The sequence below is a fragment of the Equus quagga genome, chromosome 9, assembly GCF_021613505.1.
Source record: "Equus quagga isolate Etosha38 chromosome 9, UCLA_HA_Equagga_1.0, whole genome shotgun sequence".
Lineage (NCBI taxonomy): Eukaryota > Metazoa > Chordata > Mammalia > Perissodactyla > Equidae > Equus > Equus quagga.
In genome coordinates, this window is record NC_060275.1 from 97,858,996 (window position 1) to 97,878,648 (window position 19,653).

Sequence of the window (19,653 nt, forward strand, 5' to 3'; positions counted from 1 at the left end):
AGGTTTCCTGGGATCCTGTAGAGATAGATCTGCAAATTTAGTCAAAGGGCTTTCAAATAGAGGAAAATATATATAGACACACAAAGAGTCAGAGAGAGAGAAAAGAAGACCTATCATTTCTATCTCCTTTAGTTAAAATGGGAAGAAAAATCTTACTTCTCTCAGTTCTTTAAACAACCAACAACACATACACAAAAAACAAAGAATATTTTAAATTCCAGCTCACGGAATACAATTCTGGATGTGAATTAAAATATAAAATAGAAAATTTTAAGTATTGACTGCTTAATTTAATGTAATTTAACACATGAACCCATGGCAGAGACTTTTTGCTATCTACCAAAAATCTGTGTTTGTTGATTCATAGTAGAGACATTCTCTTGAAAGGGGCTGTCCCATCAGACTGTATGGCCATTTCCTCCAGCATATAGAATACGGCCGTGCAGTTAGTTCTCAGCCATAGAAGACAAGACATGTTGATGAGCATTATTTCCAGGAGAAAGCTCTTAGGGATCATGGTTCATACTCCATACGCGCTATTCCATCGCACCAGCTGGTAACAAAGAGACCTCAGAATTGAGAAATCCACACAAGCAAACTGGACTCCATGAGCAGACCGAGGGTACTTCTTACATACAGCTGTCTTGAAATGTTATGTTGACAGGGATAAAGTTCTTGTTTTTAAACTACTGAAATTAAGAAGTTATTTGTTATAGAAGCATGCATTACATTAGCTAATACAATATATAAACTCCATTTGTTTCATAACTTTCTTATTTTATTTTAATATAAATACACAATATCTTATCTGATCCTTACAGACAGATATGTTTTGAGATTCAGAATTTTTTAGATTTTGGAAGATTGTGTATATTCCATAATAAGTAGCATGTAGTGGGAATCTGTGCTAACATACTCAAAGAAAAACAAATTTCTCTAGTGAAATTTGTGAATATTCACATTAAGTAAAACAAAGATTATAGTATCTTTCAAGTTTATTTTAAATTTTCCCACAAAATCGGAAATATAAGTTTTGGCTCTGAACTTACAAAGATATCGTATGTAAATTTGTATGTGAAATTTAGAAATCTGAATTAAGAGAGTTGACCCTGGGTTCAATATTTGAATGAATGATAATAATATATATTATCTCAAATAGTTTGTTTAAATATTATGTTAAAGATAACTGTGGTAATGTTGGAAGTTAAATTTGCGTAATTGATATAACTTGATTTTCCAAAGTGTTTATGCATTAGCAAAACAGCAAGCTCTATAGAAACCAAGACCCACAACCCTTTAAAAAATCACTGGATATATGACTTACAAGATTTAGAAATGCTTAATGACCACTTAGAAGCCAACCAGGAATGATTTAGCGAATCAAAACCTAGCAAAAACTAGTTCATCCTCTTACAAGCACAGAGATATTTCTTACCATATATCACTTACGTTTGGAATTTGAAAGGTTGTAAAAATATATTTATTGACATTTACATTCTTCTGTCACCAACATTATTTTTCATGACATAATATTGCTGATAGTACAATATAAGGTACAAGATCCAGAGACTGAAAAGTAACAAATTATTTCCCCTTAATTAGAATTTAAATATGATAGGAAGAAGTAAAAATGATTCTAGAAGTTAAGATCTAAATACATTTACCTGACAGAAAGATCAAGCTAAGTACTAAGCATTATACTGTCATAAGTTTGAGAAATCTCTTGAAGCTAGATGATGCTAAAATGTTTACTTAACTCAAATGTTGTTGAATATATACTTTTAAAATATTTAAAAATCATGTAATTCTAAAAATTACAGGCAAAGATTGAAACAATTAGGAAAACTTTCCTTTTAACTTCATGTTTTTAAAAGATTGGACATGGAGAAAGCATGGTAAGTAAAAATCCAATGACATTAGAAAATTCTTTTTATATTCATACAGTTAATCCTCAGTTTATTCTCTGAATTTGAATATAACAGAGTAGTTAAGCAATTGCTTATGGAAAGACTAAGAATTATCAGCAATATGTATTAAAAACGATAAAATAGGCATGGGACCATTTTGTTACATTTCAACATGGGACTAATATAGCATATGACAAAAATAAAGCAAGTTCTAGTTTATGGCCAGTGAAAGAAAGAATACAGAAATAATTCCTCTAGATTGATTTAAGACCATTTTGAAATAGGAATTACCAATCTATTCCTACATTATATCTCCTATATTTTAAATGTCTTTCTGACCATTTTGAAATAGGAATTACCAATCTATTCCTACATTATATCTCCTATATTTTAAATGTCTTTCTGTTCTAACAAGATTCAATTTATTCTCCACATATTTTCATTAAATGTCCTTATTTCTGAGAAACTAATTTTAGTTCCTACCACTGCCTGGTATTTTATTCCAATCCTGTCACCAGATCCTGGATGTTCAAGAGTTAATAAATAAAATGATAATTTTGATCAAGTTAGTAGAAATATTTGGATCTCAGTATCGCATTCTCTATTTCTCTCTACATATATGCATAATTTCATTACTAAGCTTACTTTACTAACATTGTAATATAAATATCACCAGCCCTTTCAAAGGCTGCTCTTCCGCTGTTTGGACAAGAATGGCTACTCCTTTTGTTTACATCTGCTACCTGTTCTCATAGGTGGACATGCTGTCCAGATTGGTAAATAGGCAGACCAACATTCCTATTTTCTTTTTTTCTTTTTGCTGAGGAAGTTTTTCCCTGAGCTAATATCTGTTGCCAATCTTCTTCTATTTTGCATGTGTGTTGCCACCACAACATGGCTTGATGAGTGGTTTAGGTCCACACCTGGGAGCCCAACTCGCGAACCAGGGCTGATGAAGCTGAGTGCACAGAACTTTAACCACTCAGCCACAAGGCCAGCCGCTCAACATTCCTGTTTTTATCTAAACATCTTAAATTTGTTAACATGTTATCTTACCCTGATAGTTTGCTCTTTTGTGTGACATTGCAATTTTCTTTCCTTTCTGTTTCCACAGAGACTTTATGTTTTAATTATAAAAAAAAAGAAAAATATGTCTGTTCGGTCTCAGAAGCTAGCCTGCTTATTTCAATGCTTTGGGAGCAAAAACTTCATGAACTCATAGAAATCATTCTATTGAATAAAACCAAGCTGAATATTTGAGGACTGTTTCTAAAATCTATTGCTTTTGAATGATTAGAGCCTATCTAATTAAAATTTTAGCTAAATGTGTAATGATTAAGAAATATTCATTTTCATTTAATCTGCTTTTCAAGGTTAATAGAGAACACTTATTTTTAAATGAAAATGTTGAATGAAATTGCTCATGGCAATGTCATCCATAATCACAATAAAAGCTAGTTCTTATATTATGCATCAATACTGCTGTGGGTTATACTGTACATCCCTCATAGGAAATCAAAGATTTTAGAGGCAGTATCTTGCTAATCTTTCTAGATTTTTAATCAAATTAAAATAGGCTACAGACTTAAGAAAAACAAAAACAAAATTTCTGGTCTTGATGATAAATAGAAAATTCATAACATTTTGACAAAATTCTCCTTAACCTCTCGAATAGCTTTTTATTTCCTTATTTTCCTGTTAGCTTTTTTGTCTATCACTTGGTTTTCAAAAATCAAAGGTAGGAAGAGATGGGTAAAACTAAAAGTCAAATTGTCCCCCTTCTAAGAGTTTTATCCCTTCTGGGCCCACTGTTCATTATCCTTATTTTAATCACTTTCTGTGGACCTTGTGTGGGATGTCCCCACATTATTAGGACAGATATTGAGGACTTGGTAGTTGACCTGAAGCATTACAAAATGCCAGTCCAGATTATAAAAATGCCTAGCTCTGCAAACTACTTATTGTTTTCTTTCTGTTAATCCAATTTCTTTCTAGTTGACAAAAATACTTCCTAGAGATATTATATATGGCCAAAATGTGACTTTTTTTCTGCAACACATAGGATAATATAAGCTATAGATTTAGTGACTCAAGCAACTGGAACTGATCGTGGAGATTTAATTTTCAAATATCAAAGTGCTATGACCAATTTATTACATTTTGTTGGGGATGACAAAGTCCCTAATGGAAGGACTATTAATAAGTAAGTTTTATTTGTCAGAATGGGAAACAAGAGCTGAGAAAGTAGAAGGAAACTAAGATAGAACTTTAGAAAATTACACATGAAGATGCTCAAAGTAAGAAGAGCACTGAGAAGTTGTAGAGTGTGTTTGAGAAGATAAGAATGCAGAAGAATAACTTTATTCATATCACAGTTCGTTGTGGTGTGGTCATACATAAGTCTTAGCACTTCTCCTCCTTTTAAATTATTTCATTCTCTAGAAAAATTAACTATGTCTGAAGCTCTTCATTGTGGTCACCAGCTAAAGCAGATCTCCCACCCAAACCTGGTTTTCTTTCTAAGAATCATGGGCATTAATCAGCGGCAGTAACTACTAATTGACCTCATGAAACAAATATCGACATGTGTAAAACTGCCAATTTTAAATTAGCTAAATCTACATGTTGGATGAAGAATAATTCATAATTTTATTCTCTTACTCACTCGCTCATACATTCATTCACTAAAATATTGATCACTTACTCTCTGTCAGGCAATGAAGACCTAAACCAATATTAGCCATTCTGATGGGTGTATAATTTCCCCGATAATTAGTGATGATGAACATCTTTTCATGTGCCTGTTGGCTATTTGTATATCTTCTCTGGAAAAATGTCTGTTCAGATCTTTTGCCATTTTTTAAATTAGGTTGTTAGGTTTTTTGTTGTTGAGCTGTATTAGTTCTTTGTATATTTTGGATATTAACCCCTTATCTGATATATGGTTTGCAAATATCTTCTCCCAATTGTTAGATTGCTTTTCATTTTGTTGATGGGTTCCTTTGCTGTGCAGAAGCTTTGTAGTTTGATGTAGTCCCATTTATTTTTACTATTATTTCCCTTGCCCAGTCAGACATGGTATTTGAAAATATGCTTCTAAGATCAATGTTAAAGAGGATAGTGCCTATGTTTTCTTCCAGAAGTTTCATGGTTTCAGGTATTACATTTAAGGCTTTAATCCATTTGGGGTTGATTTTTGTGTATGGTGTAAGATAATGGTCTACTTTCTTTCTTTTGCATGTGGCTGTCCAGTTTCCCCACCACCATTTATTGAGGAGAATTTCCTTTCTCGATTACATGTTCTTGACTCCCTTGTTGAAAATTAGCTGTCCGTAGATGTGTAGGTTTATCTCTGGGCTCTCACTTCTGTTCCATTGATCTGTGTGTCTGTTTTTGTGCCAGTACCATGCTGTTTTGATTACCATAGCTTTGTGGTATGAAATCAGGGAGTGTGATACCTCCAGCTTGGTTCATTTTTCTCAAGATTCCTTTGGCTTTTCTGGGTCTTTTGTTATTCCATATACATTTTAGGCTTCTTTGTTCTATTTCTGTCAAAACTGTCATTGAAACTTTGATAGGGATTGCATTGAATCTGTAGATTGTTTTAGGCAGTATGGATGTTTTAACTATGTTAATTCTTTCAGTTCAAGTGCATGGAATATTTTTCTATTTCTTCATATCTTCCTCAATTTCTTTCAGCAATGTTTTATACTTTTCGGTATACAGGTCTTTCCCCTCTTTCATTAAGTTTATTCCTATCTATCTTCTTTTTGTTGCAATTGTAAATGGGATTATATTCTTAATTTTTCTTTCAACTACTTCATCGCTAGTGTATGAAATACAACTGATTTTTGTATGTTGATTTTTTTATCCTGCAACTTTACCATACTCATTTATTATTTCTGAAAGTTTTTTGGTGGGTTCTTTAGGGTTTTCTATATATAAAATCATGTCATCTGCAAATAGTGACAGTTTCAATTGTTCCTTTCCAGTATGAATCCCTTTTATTTCTTTTCCTTACCTGATTGCTCTGACTAGACTTCCAATACTATGTTAAATAAGACTGGTGAAGGGTGGCATCCTTGTCTGGTTCCTGTTCTTACAAGGATAGCTTTCAGTTTTTCTCCATTGAGTATGATAGTATCTGTGTTTTTGTCATATATGGCCTTTATTATGTGGAGGTACTTTCCTTCTATACCCATTTTATTCATAGTTTTTATTATAAGTGCATGCTGTATTTTGTCAAATGCTTTCTCTGCATCTATTGAGATGATCATGTGGTTTTTATTCTTCATTTTGTTAATGTGGTATATCACACTACTGATTTGTGGATGTTGAACCATTCCTTCACCACTGGAATAAATCCCTCTTGATCATGATATATGATCTTTTTCATATATTGCTGTATTCGATTTGCTAGTATTTTGTTGAGGATTTTTGCATTGATCTCCATCAGTGATATTGGCCTATAATTTTCTTTTTTGTGTGTTGTCCTTGTCTGGTTTTGGGATCACGGTCATGTTGGCCTTGTAGAATGAGTTAGGAAGCTTCCCCCATCTCTTCAAATTTTTGGAAGAGTTTGAGAAGGATAGGTATTAAGTCTTCTTTGAATGTTTTGTAGAATTCACCAGGGAAACCAACTGGTCCTGGACTTTTATTTTCAGGACATATTTCCGATTATGTTCTGATCTCCTTACTGGTGATTGGTCTATTCAAATTCCCTATTTATTCTTGATTCTGTTTTTGGAGATTGCATGATTCTAATCATTTATTCATTTCTTCTAAGTCATCCAATTTGTTGGCATATAGCTTTTAGTAGTATTCTCTTATAGACCTTTGTATTTCTGTGGTGTTCAATGTAATTTCTCATCTTTCATTTCTGCTTTTATTTATTTGAACTTTCTCTCCTTTTTCTAGTTATAGGTTTGTCAATTTTGTTTATCTTTTCAAAGAACCAGGTCTTAGTTTCATTGATTTCTTTTATCATTTTTTAGTCTCTATTTTATTTATTTCTGCTCTGATTTTTATTATTTCTTTCCACCTACTGATTTTTGGTTTTCTTCTTTTTCCACTTCCTTTAGGTATACTGTTAGATTGTTTATTTGAGATTTTTCTAGTTTGTTGTAGTAGGCCTGTATTGCTCTAAATTTCCCTCCTAGAACTGCTTTTGCTATGTCCTTTAAATTGTGGAATGTCACATTTTCATTTTCATTTGTCTCCAGGTATTTTTTGATTTCTCTTGTGATTTCTTTGTTGACCCAATAGTTGTTCAGTAGCATTTTGTTTAATCTCCACCTATTTCTGGCTTTTCCAATTTTCCTCCTCAAGTTGATTTCTAGTTTCATACCATTGTTGTCAGAAACATGCTTGGTATTAGTTAAATCTTCTTAAATTTGTTGAGACTTGTTTTGTGGCCTAATATGTGATCTATCCTGGATAATGTTCCATGTGCATTCAAAAAGAACGTGTATTCTATGGTTTTTGGATGGAATATTCTATATATACCTATTAAGTTCATCTGGTCTAATGTGTCATTAAGGCCAATGTTTCCTTATTAATCTTCTGTTTGGATGATCTATCAATTGGTGTAAGTGGAGTGTTAAAATCCGCTACTGTTATTGTGTTACTGTCTATTTGTCCTTTTATGTCTGTCAAAAATTGCTTTATATATTTAGGTGCTGTTATGTTGGGTGTGTAGATATTTACAAGTGTTTTAACCTCTTGTTGGATTGTTTCCTTTCCTTTGTCTTTATGTAGTACCCTTCTTTGCTGTTGTTACAGTTTTTGTTTTAAGATCTATTTTGTCTTGCATAATTATTGCTACCCTAGCTTTCTTTTCTTTGCTGTTTGCCTGGAATATATTTTACTATCCTTTCACTTTCCGTTTGTGAGTATCTTTAGGTCTGAAGTGTGTCTCTTATATGAAGCATAGATATGAGTTTTGTTTTATTATTCAACCAGCCACCCTATGTCTTTTGTTTGGAGCATTTATCCTAGTGAAATTTTAAGTAGCTATTGTTAAGTTTGTACTTATTGCCATTTTGTAGCTTTTTTCTTGGTGGTTTAGTAGTTCTTCTCTGTCCCTTTCTTCTTCTCTTTCTCTCTTCCCTTGTGGTTTGATGGCTTTCTTTAGTATTATGTTTGGGGTTATTTTTCTTAATTTTTTGCATACTTATTATAGGTTTCTAGATTGTGATTACCATGAGGTTCATATATAATAACCTACATATATAGTAATCTATAGTAAGTTGATCATCTCTTAATTTTGACCTCTTGTGAAAATATCTACTCTTTTACTCCCCTTGTCTGACACTTTATGTTTTTGATATTATATTTAACCTCTGTGTGTGTGTGTGTGTATCCATTATCCTCTTATCATGGAAATAGAGAATTTTAGTACTTTTGTCTTGTGATCTTCATATTAGCTTCATAGGTGGTTGATCTGCTAACTTTACTTCATATTTGCCTTTACCAGCAATTTTATTGTCTATGTCTGTATGTGTGTGTGTGTGTATGAGTGTGTGTGTTTCATAACTTTCTTATTTCTATTTGTGGTCTTTTCTTTTCCACTTAAATAAGTCTGTTTAGCATTTCTTGTAAGGTTGGTTTCTAAGCTTTTTCTTGTCTAGGAAACTCTTTATCTCTCTTTCCATTCTGAATGATAAACTTGCTGGGCAGAGTATTCTTGGCTGTAGTTTTTTCCCTTTCAGCACTTTAAATGTATTGTGCCACTTCCTTCTGGCCTCTATGGTTTCTGCTGAGAAGTCAGTTGATAGCATTATGGGATTTCCTTTGTATATAACTTGATACCTTTCTCTTGCAGCTTTTAGGATTCTCTCTTTAATTCTTTTTTTTATCGATGTCATAATATTTTATAATATTGTGAAATTTCAGTTGTACATTATTATTTGTCAGTCACCATATATATGTGCCCCTTACCCATTATGCCCAGACACCAACCTCCTTTCCCTCTGATAACCACTAGTCTATTCACTTTGTCCATGTATTTGTTTGCTTTCCACCTATGAGTGAAATCATACAGTGTTTGTCTTTCTCTGTCTGGCTTATCTCACTTAATATAGTACCCTCAATTTCCATCCATGTTGTTGTAAATAGGAAATTTTGCCATTTTCATGGCTGAGTAGCATTCCATTCTATACAGATACCAAATCTTCTTTATCCATTCATCAGTCAATGGGCACTTGTGTTGCTTCCATGCCTTGGCTGTTGTGAATAATGCTGCATTGAAATTAGGGGTGCATAAGTCTCTTTGAATTGTTGATTTCAATTTCTTTGGATAAATATCCAGTAGTGGAGTAGCTGGGCTGTACATTATTTTGATTTTTATTTTTTTGAGAAATCTCCATACTATTTTCCACAGTGACTGTACCAGTTTGCATTGCCACCAGCAGTGTATGAGGGTTCCCTTTTCTCCACATCCTCTCCAACATTTGTTGTTTTGGGCATTGGTAATTATGGCCATTCTAACAGGTGTAAGGTGATATCTCATTGTAGTTTTGATTTGCTTTTCCCTGATGATCAGTGGTGTTGAACATCTTTACATGTGCCTGTTGGCCATCTGTATATCTTCTCTGGAAAAATATCTGTTCATACAGTCTACTCATTTTTTGGTCAGGTTGTTTGCTTTTTTGTTGTTGACTTATTTGAGTTCTTTCTATTTAGGAGATTAGCCCCTTGCTGGATAAATGACTTGAAAATATTTTCTTCCAGTTGGTGAGTTGTATTTTCATTTGTTCATGGTTTCCTTTTGCCTTGCAGAAGATCTTTAGTTTGATAAAGTTCCGTGTGTTTATTTTTCCTTCTGTTTCCCTTGCCTGGGTAGATATAGTTTTCTAAAAGATCATTCTAAGACCAATGTCAAAGAATGTACTGCCTATATTTTCTTCTAGGAGTTTTATGGTTTCATGTCTTACCACAAGTCTTTAATCCATTTAATTTTTGTGTATGGTGAAAGATAATGGTCTACTTATATTCTTTTGTAGGTAGCTGTCCAGTTTTCGCAACACCTATTAAAGAGACTTTCCTTTCTCCGTTGTATGTTCTTAGCTCCTTTGTCAAAGATTAACTGTCCATAGGTGTGTGGTTTTATTTCTGGGATTTCAATTCTGTTCCCTTGGTCTGTGTGTTTCTTTTTGTACCAGTATCATGCTGTTTTGATTACTAAAGCTTTGTAATATATTTTGAAATCAGAGATTGTGATGCCTCCAGCTTTGTTCTTTTTTCTCAGAATTCCTTTAGCTATTCAGGGTCTTTTGTTGCCCCCAAATGAATTTTGAGTTATGCATTTTAAAATTCTTATTCTATTTCCGTGAAGAATGCTGTTGGGATTCTGTTTGGGATTGCATTGAATCTGTAGATTACTTTAGGTAGTATGGACATTTTAACTATGTTTATTCTTCCAATCGTTGTGCATGGAATATTTTTTCATTTCTTTATGTCATCATTGATTTCTTTCAATAATATCTTATAGTTTTCATTGTACAGGTCTTTCACTTCCTTGGTTAAATTTATTCCTATGTATTTTATTCTTTTTGTTGCAATTGTAAATGGGATTGTATTCTTGAGTTCTCTTTCTGTTAGTTCATTATTAGAGTATAGAAATGCAACTGATTTTTGTAAGTTGATTTTGTATCCTGCAACTTTGTTGTAGTTGTTGATTATTTTTCATAGTTTTCTGACAGATTCTTTAGTTTTTCTACATGTAAAACCATATCATCCAGAAACAGTGAGAATTTCACTTTCTCCTCGCCAACTTGGATACCTTTTATTTCTTTTTCTTGCCTAATTTCTCTGGCCCAAACTTCCAGTACTATGTAGAATAACACTGTTGAGAGTAGGTATGCTTGTCTTGCTCCTGTTCTCAGAAGGATGGCATTCAGTATTTCCCCATTGAGTCAGATGTTGGCTGTGGGTTTGTAATATATGGCCTTTATTATATAGAGGTACTTTCCTTCTATATCCATTTTATTGTGAGTTTTTATCTTTAGTTCTTGACATTTTATTTATAATGTGTCTTGCTGTGGGTCTCCTTGGGTTTATCTTGTTTGGTGCTCTCTGTGCTTCCTGTACCTGGATGTCTGTTTCCTTCCTTAGGTTAGGGAAGTTTCAGCCATTATTTCTTTGAATAGATTGCACTTTTGTCTCTCTCTTCTCCTTCTGGGACACCTATTATACAGATGTTAGTGTGCTTGGTGTTGTCCCAGAGGCCCTTAGGCTATCCTCATTCTTTTTAATTCTTTTTTCTTTTATCTGTTCAGCTTGGTTGATTTCCTGTAGTCTTTCATCCAGCTCATGTATCCATTCTTCTGTATCATCTAGTCTGCTATTGAATCCCTCTAGTGAATTTTTCATTTCCATTATTGTATTCTTCAGTTAAGATTCATTCTTTTATATATTTCCCAATTCTTTGTTGAATTTATCCCTGAATTCATCAATTCTTCTCCCAAGATCAGTGAGAATCTTTGTGACTATTAGTTTATACTCTTTGTCTAGTAGATTGTTTCTCTGTTTCATTTACTTCTTTTCTGAGGATTTGTCCTTTTCCCTTATTTGGAATATATTCTTTTGTCTCTTCATTTTGCCTAATTCTCCATGCTTATATCTATGTATTTGATGGATCAGCTGTGTCTCCCGATCTTGGAGAGGTGTCCTTATGTAAGAGATGCCTTATTAGGCCCAGCAGTGTGCTTCCCTCTTGTCACCAATCCAAATGTTCCAGGAGTGAACCCTGTGTGGGCTACATGTGTCCTTCTGTTGTGTCAGGTTTTCTCTTCCTGTAGGTGCATGCGAAGACTATGCTGTCCCCTTGGTAACCTGGTTGTAATGCTCAGTGGTGTGTGGCTGCTACAGTCCCTTCAGTCACCTTATTAGGCATGATGAGCCCCAGCACAATTGGCTAAAAGATCTAATACAGAATTTCTGCTGCAGTTTTTCTGTTAATTAAGTAGGCCCCCAGCATGCCTGGTTGCTAGGCTCAGGGGCTTACTGTAGGCCTCTGGCCTGCTAGGCTGTTGTCAGCTCTCTCAGTAGTGCAGCTGGATGGGGCTGACCCCAGGCATGGTAGCAGACAATTGTTTCAGGAGTTTGAAGGTGGGCCAATTCCCTTTGTGGCTGTTTGAGAAGCACACATCTGCTGCATCTGACAAGCCGCACTGCCCACAGGCCCACACACCCCATCAATGCAATCCTGTCCCTTGAGTACACCCTGACCCACTGAAGCTGACCCACTCACCCCACTGCAGAGACCCCGCACACTCCACCAACACAGGCCTGCCCCTTGTGCACACCTTGTCCCACAGAGGCAGACTCAGCAGTGGCTTTTATGAGTAAAGAAAATAAGTAGCCTCCTACAAGTGGGTATTTGGAAGATATATCTTAGAATGGCACCCCTTTCTCATTAACCCTTGAAGTAGTATTTTTGTGATCCAAACTTGTCAAATATTAATAATGTCTATAATCTGTCCCATAATATGTTTTTGTTATAATAAATTAATGAATATCAAATCATCTGATGAGAATCAGCTGGTCGGCTAATTAAATGTTCATATTTCAGACATGAATCAGAATCTCAAGGGGAAAAGTTTGGAAACATGAAGTTCAAATTAAAAACCTAGATTCTTCTAATGATCTCCCCCAACTAAGTCAGAAACATAACACTGAAATTATAATACAGAACTTACTTACAAAGCATATAGGAACCATAATCCAATCCACACTATCAAGATTATATATTTGATAAACAAGTGAGTATTTTTTTACTAATGAGATTAAAAAATAATTAGTAAATTAAATAATAATTAGTAAAAAATAATTTCCACACAGTATTGGGGGAAAAACTTTAGAAAGATCAGTAAAGCCTATCAGCAAATGTTGAAGTACTCTGGAGCATTATTTCTGCTGCTTCCACTCAATGCTTAAAAATTGTAATTATGGGCAGTTTGTATGGATGATACTCCTTCCTTTCTCAGGTGAACCATGACTGAGATACTGCATGTTTGCCAATTGGTCATGGACAACCTTTAAAGGGGCCGGTAGATCCAGGAAAAATAATAGAAAGAAATATTCAAAGTCCCTAAATTATCAGATAAGTTCCTTCTGAGTGAAAACAAACAGATGAACAAACCTAGAACCCATATATATTAATTTCTTCAGATTAAAATTAATGAAGTTAACATGTTATATTTAACCTATTTTAACTTAAATTGTTATAACTACATTTTTTTACAGCTAATTATTATATTGCCTATATGTGCTGTTTTTTAGCTAACCTTGATGATCATAAAGGCGTTATTCAGAATCATGTACTAATATATTCAATTTTATGTTTCACTGTGTCGGAAATGTATGCAAAGCATTTTAAAGCCAAAACTAATCTATGTGAACTTTTAAAATAAATTGACTTGAATGCAATAAAAGGAAAATAAATGGACCGCCTTATGATCTCATCAGTATTATCAGTGTCCTGTTGAAAATACACAGAAAAGTTAATTTCTGCATCGTTTTATATGATCATTTACATTCACATTACATCATTTTATTTTTTAAATTATATGGTTTATTCACAAATGTCATTTGTGTTATCTGTATTCTGTAAGTCAGAATAAATATATTAACATTTATGCTGCACAAATATTAATAAAGAGTTTTACATAGGAGGGATAAAATGAAGCCATGAATCATGGCATGTTTTTATAACAATTCACAAGAAGCCATGCCATAGAAGGATTGTGATTCCTTGTTTGGACTCAGCTCAGTGGTTCTTGCCTCAGGCTTTTCACATGGTTGCAGTCAGATGGCAGCTGGACTATCATCATTCTAAAGCTCCTCTAGGCTGGACCAAGATGGTTAGTCACATGGCTGGCAAGGGCTGACTCTTGCCTGGGACTTCAGCTGGGATTTTTACCAGAGCACCTGTTTCTGACCTCTGCATTTGGTTTGGGTTTATCAAGGCACGGTAGCTATGTCCTGGAAGGTAGTATCTGAAGAAAAAGCAGCCCAAGACAAGAAGTTTAGGTGGATGCTGCAAGGCTTTTTATGACCTAGCTTCAGATGCCACACTGAATCACCTGTATCCCATTCTGTTGATCAAAAGTGAGTCACATGACCAGACCAGAGTCAATCAGAACTGATTAAATGCTGGGATGCTTGTCTCATTCAAGGGTCCTGCTTGGAAACCAACTTACTCAGAAGAGAGGGGTAGGTCTAAAAATAGCTTCCCTGAGTCTGGAGCTTGCTGAGTGTGGAGGCCATAACCAATTTTGGTTAGTATGCCCATGGCCTTAAGACGTTGATGAATTGCTTAATTGGGAATATAAATAATAGAGATTTTTTTAGATATATTTTCAAGACTCAAAAGTAGTTTTGTTGTTGTTGTTCATTTTGCTTTGCTTTGCTTTTAATAGATTTAATTACAATAAAGGTGACCTATTAACATGACCATCGTTAATTACAGACACTGAGCTTCTTTTAGGATCAGAGGGAAAAAGAGTGGTTTTCATAAACAAAATCAAATTAAGCTTGACTGTGTGCTATCTCTGATAGGTTGCTAAATATATATTTAATTCAATGTAATTTTGAAAATATGACCAAGTGAAGTTTCTTGCACATGAATATTATAGAGAAATTTCATCCATGGTATATATTATTATGGACTAAAAATAAATAAAACAAACAAATCTTCCGAAACTATTGTTATATCTTGGGGAATAAAAACTATATATTACAGCAGTTTAATAACAATAATGGTTTAGGAAAATCATTGCAAAATATACTAATGTATACATCAACCAACTGAAAAATGGAGAGATTTGAACATGTAAAGTTATACCAATTCTTCTCTAATATTAGTGGTGAATTTAGGTATGTTTTCTTTGCCTAAATAATATTTAAGGAAATATGAGTTCTTATTTCTCTGAAGTACACATATTATTAAATTACTTTAAAGTAGTAAATGGATTTAATGTTTGCATGAAAATATAGATCTTGAAAAGAGCAAAAGCTAAGGTACAAAAATATGACACTATTTATGTAGATTGCAAAATCCACTAATAAATATTTTTTAAATATGTAAAATGAGATAAAAATATCATCAACTTAGTTTGGGTAAAAGTTTAAAAAAGAGATAAAATAGCTATTTCAGATAGCAGATAATTGAACTACCTGGGAAATCGGTGAAAAAAGAAACTGTGGTAAAATATATCGAAAAGCTGCCTAATAGTCAAACTATGAATAATATAAAATAATAAGCACCATATTTCTATATAAGGACCAGCAAGGGGACCTAACGAGAAGCACAGTGAGAAGCCTGAAATGCAAGGGAGGGCGGAGATGTGGAGGTTTTCCAGGTGGAAAACAGGGTTTCAAGAGGAGAGGTCAAAGGGTCAGGTGTCATGTCAGTGCAAGTACTTAGTGACACTGATGTTAACATTTTGATAGAATGATGATGTTCAAAGGGTATTCAAGGCAAAATAGGAGGAGAGATGGTAAATATAAACAATTCTGTCTAGATTTAAGAAGGAGTCAAGGAATGAAGATTAAAGGAAGGAAAGAGCTTTGAAAATCTGCTTTCTGTTTTTACTGTTTAGGGTGTGAGATAAAACGTAATGTTTGCATGTGACAGGAAGGAGAAACAAACCATTGAGACATGTAAAGAAAATGAAAAGAATGCCAACATTTAAAAGCATTTCAGAGATTGTCAGCAGATTAAATTAAGAAAGCTTGCCACTCATGTTTAGTTTTGAACAAATTTTTAAAACAGATAAATATTTATTTAAATGCATTATTGAATTGAAATCATATATATAAATACATATATTTTTTCAATCAAATTATAATGAAGCACAATGTTTTTATTTTTAGGAAATATATGGTCAAAAAAATCCTCATATATAAATATGTATATATTTTTTATTTAACTTTACTCTCATTTATTACCTTAAAAGATCTTAAGACTGTCATGTAGACACAGCCTTAAGTTTTAAAAGTTGATCTTTGGGTAGTCCATTGGTTTTTATACTTGTCAGTCAAACCCAGTCAGATATATTGGGTACTTTAAGATGATTAAAAACCTTCTACTTTTGAATTTTTTTTTTTTTACGCTAACCTCATAGGCACTGGGCTTACCACTCTATTTATTCATTTTTTTAATCAAAATGCATTTACATTATTCTGTAGTCTTTGAGCACAGCCAGAGTCTTTTCCAATTGCTTCAATGGTGATTCACTTTTGCTGCATATTTTAGTACATGCTACCACGTCTTGCTTGTTTTTTAATCAAAATAAATGCAATTGAAGATATCTGCCATCTACCAAGGCCAAAGTTCATTTGTGATATGCTTTTTCTCTTATATTCTCACCTATCTGATTCTGAGAAAATTGTATGTATTTGCAATAGAAATGATCCAAATTTGTTGTACACATACATTGAAAGAAAAGCTGGAGAGAACTGTTCGAAATAGTTTGCAGATGAATAGCTCTTCTGAAGTACCAAGTGCTTCCGCAATTGTAGGCTGTAAATATACTACTCAATTTTATGCTATTTCATCTATCAAAGAAGACATGGCATGACTTTTGATAAAGGTAAAAAGCTTTACCCCACCCGGTCAATGACTTTCAGAAGCTATTCCATACAATCTTGCTGAGTTGATATAACACGATGAACAAGATGGCTGTTTCACTTTTTATCCTCATTAGAGGAGCAAGGATGAAAGTTCACTGACATATTCTCCTGACCAGCACATGGAAAACAACGCCAGCACATAATGTGTTGTCCGAGAACAATTCTTCAGACCAAGTCATTCAACAGGAATGTGTTGGATACTTTTATTTGTGTTTTATAAACTTCAGGAAAATTAAGCTTTATACAAATAGCTAAATTTAAGAATTATCTTTTAGGAGGTGAAAAAGTCATGATGTTTCTTCATAGACAGCAGCTGACTTACCAAACCAGTCAACATATTTGTTATTATTTACAGTTAAACTATCCACGTAAACTCAATTAAATTAGTTTTTACATAACTTGTTATTGTAATGGTGACAGTGAAGATTGATTACGACCTGACAAATGAGGTATAGTGGAAAAGAATGGGAAGGCACAGCATTCAAGGCAATCTGAAACCATTTACAACCTCTTTTGTCCTGTTCTTCTCTTCATCAAAAACACTCTTATTTTGGAAGTTTGAATTTTAGAAGCACATAAATTTGTAACTGTGCTGAATGTTTGTTTTATCTCTCCAACGCACCTAATCTGTTTATTTTCATATCTCCCTTGTTGCCAGGTAGAGGAGTGCCACATAGCTTCAAAAGTATTTCATTAACTTGGAGATGATACAGTAATGCTAATATGGTACTAAATCTACTCATTTTTTTTTTTTAAGTCAGAGAGAAAATATCCATCCATTCCAGGGGATTCCTCAATGGAAAAGAGCCCTACTTTACTTTTACAATAAATTAATTTTCCTATTAGGTATTTTCAACTTTTCTCTCCTAATATCTCTGACACCTCCTATTTCCTCTTCCCTTTTAGCCAATGACAATGATAAATACTTCACAAAGAAAGTACATGAAATCAGAAGAATGCCACCTAACTTCCCACCATCACTTAAACTAACCTATTTAACCCTGTTTTTCTATCTTCTTTCTTCCTTCCACTGAAGTAAGAATTACCTGTGCTCCTTTCTACAAGCAACTCATGATTTTGGCTCTGCATGTTATCACTTTTCACCATTTAACCAACCTTCACAACTTCAGATATTCCCTTTTTCTTGCATCAAAACTTTGCCCAACTTGATTTTGATTATTCCCATAGGGAAACAAAGATGACAAGATATCACTTTCCTTTGATCACATTCTAGATTCTGCTCCATGCTTCTGTTCCCTTTGTCAGCAAACCGAAATATTTGCCTATACTTATTCTATTTCCATAACTCTCATTCTATGCTTCAGCCACTCCAATTGGACTCTCATCCTCAGAGACACTACTGAGATTATTTTTAATGACATGACTAATGCTAATAATCAAATTTATATCTATATTTGGATCTATCAGTAACAATTGTTGGTTGAAAATGAGGGAAACAACATCTGACTAAAATAAGCAGCAAGAACTTTATTAAGAACATTTTGATAGCTCAGAAGGGTATTTGCCACATGGCCAGGAATTATAACCAAAATCTTCCTTCAGAATGTTTCCTTGAAGAAATTGCTTTTATTACCCACAAGACTATAGATGCTTCAGCCTGACCCAGAAATATCATTGGGAAGGTTCTTCTAGATGCCAACATTAACACCATTCACACTGTCATCAAGAAAGAAATCTTGCTGGAATTGCCATTTCTGAGAGAAGGAATTTGTGTAGTCCCAGAATCTTTGTGTCACAATTTTTTAATTTGAAGCCCAGATTAAGAAAACCAGATTATCAGAACCTACTATGTCAAGTGTGCATGCTCATTCTCTAAGTGGTTTTGAGGAAGTGTCTGCCTGAACTTATCTGCTTATATAGTGGGAAGGAAGTTCTGCCTCCTATGTATTTATGTATGTATGTATGTATTTATTTATTTATTGAGGAAGATTGGCCCTGAGCTAACATCTGTTGCCAATCTTCCTCTTTTTGCTTGAGGAAGATTGTCCTTGAGGTAACATCTGTGCCAGTCTTCCTCTATTTTGTATGTGATTTGCCTCCACAGCATGGCCACTGATGAGTGATGTAGGTCTGTGCCTGGGAACCAAACCCAGGCTGCCACAGCGGAGCACGCTGAACTTAACCACTAGGTCATGGAGCCAGCCCCTCTGCCTCCCATTTAGATTAATAAGGTGCATTGCTACTTGGCAAATAAAAAAGAAAGAAAGAAAGAAAAAATAAAGAAACAGAGAAAGGGAAAGGGAAGAAAGAAGGAAAAGTAAAAGAGAAAACAAGAGCTACATTCCACACCATTGACTTTCCAACAAAAACATAAACACTTCTTTCCACGTTTATAGATAAAAATGGTTGTTATCTAGCATAATTCAAATACATTTCATAATATTGGGGACACAATCTCTAGCTCTCCAAAAGTGAGAAAATACAAATGCATATCATGTATTGCATTCATCTAAACACAGCTTATCCTAATGATGACTATTGTTTCTCTATTTCTGTCACAGCCTGTCTTAATATTCTGTAACCTATTGATTAAATTATAACAATTATCTCTAATACAATGTATATAAAATTGATACATAAGAGAGAAGAAAATATTGTTTAATATAAACAATACAATTTTTTTGAACTCAGCAAAGAAGACAACACAAAATATTTTATTAATCCTAATATAATCAACTGGTGGTGAATCTGTAGTTTATGATTGCCTTTCTCCACTATTCATTCCATGTTTCCTTTAACTTTGGTTTGATATTAGCTAGTCATCATTCTTTATCAAAGAATCTGATTGAAACTTCACTTTGTGGAGGTCTAAATGTTCTGTTTTTCTTTCTGTAGGAGCTGGCTTTCTTTTTCCATTAACTTTTACCACTAGACAGGCAGTACTAAGATATATAGAGGACAGCACTTGAAGTCTATTCATAACAACTCTTTTTCTCCTTTTTGCAGTAGCGGCATTTCTGATTGCAAATCAGAATAGATTACTTCATTCAAAATCATACTCTTTCTTCTTGACCTTGCTTGTTTTCCCTAAAAAAGAAAGAAAGAAAGAAAGAAAGAAAGAAAGAAAGAAAGAAAGAAAGAAAGAAAG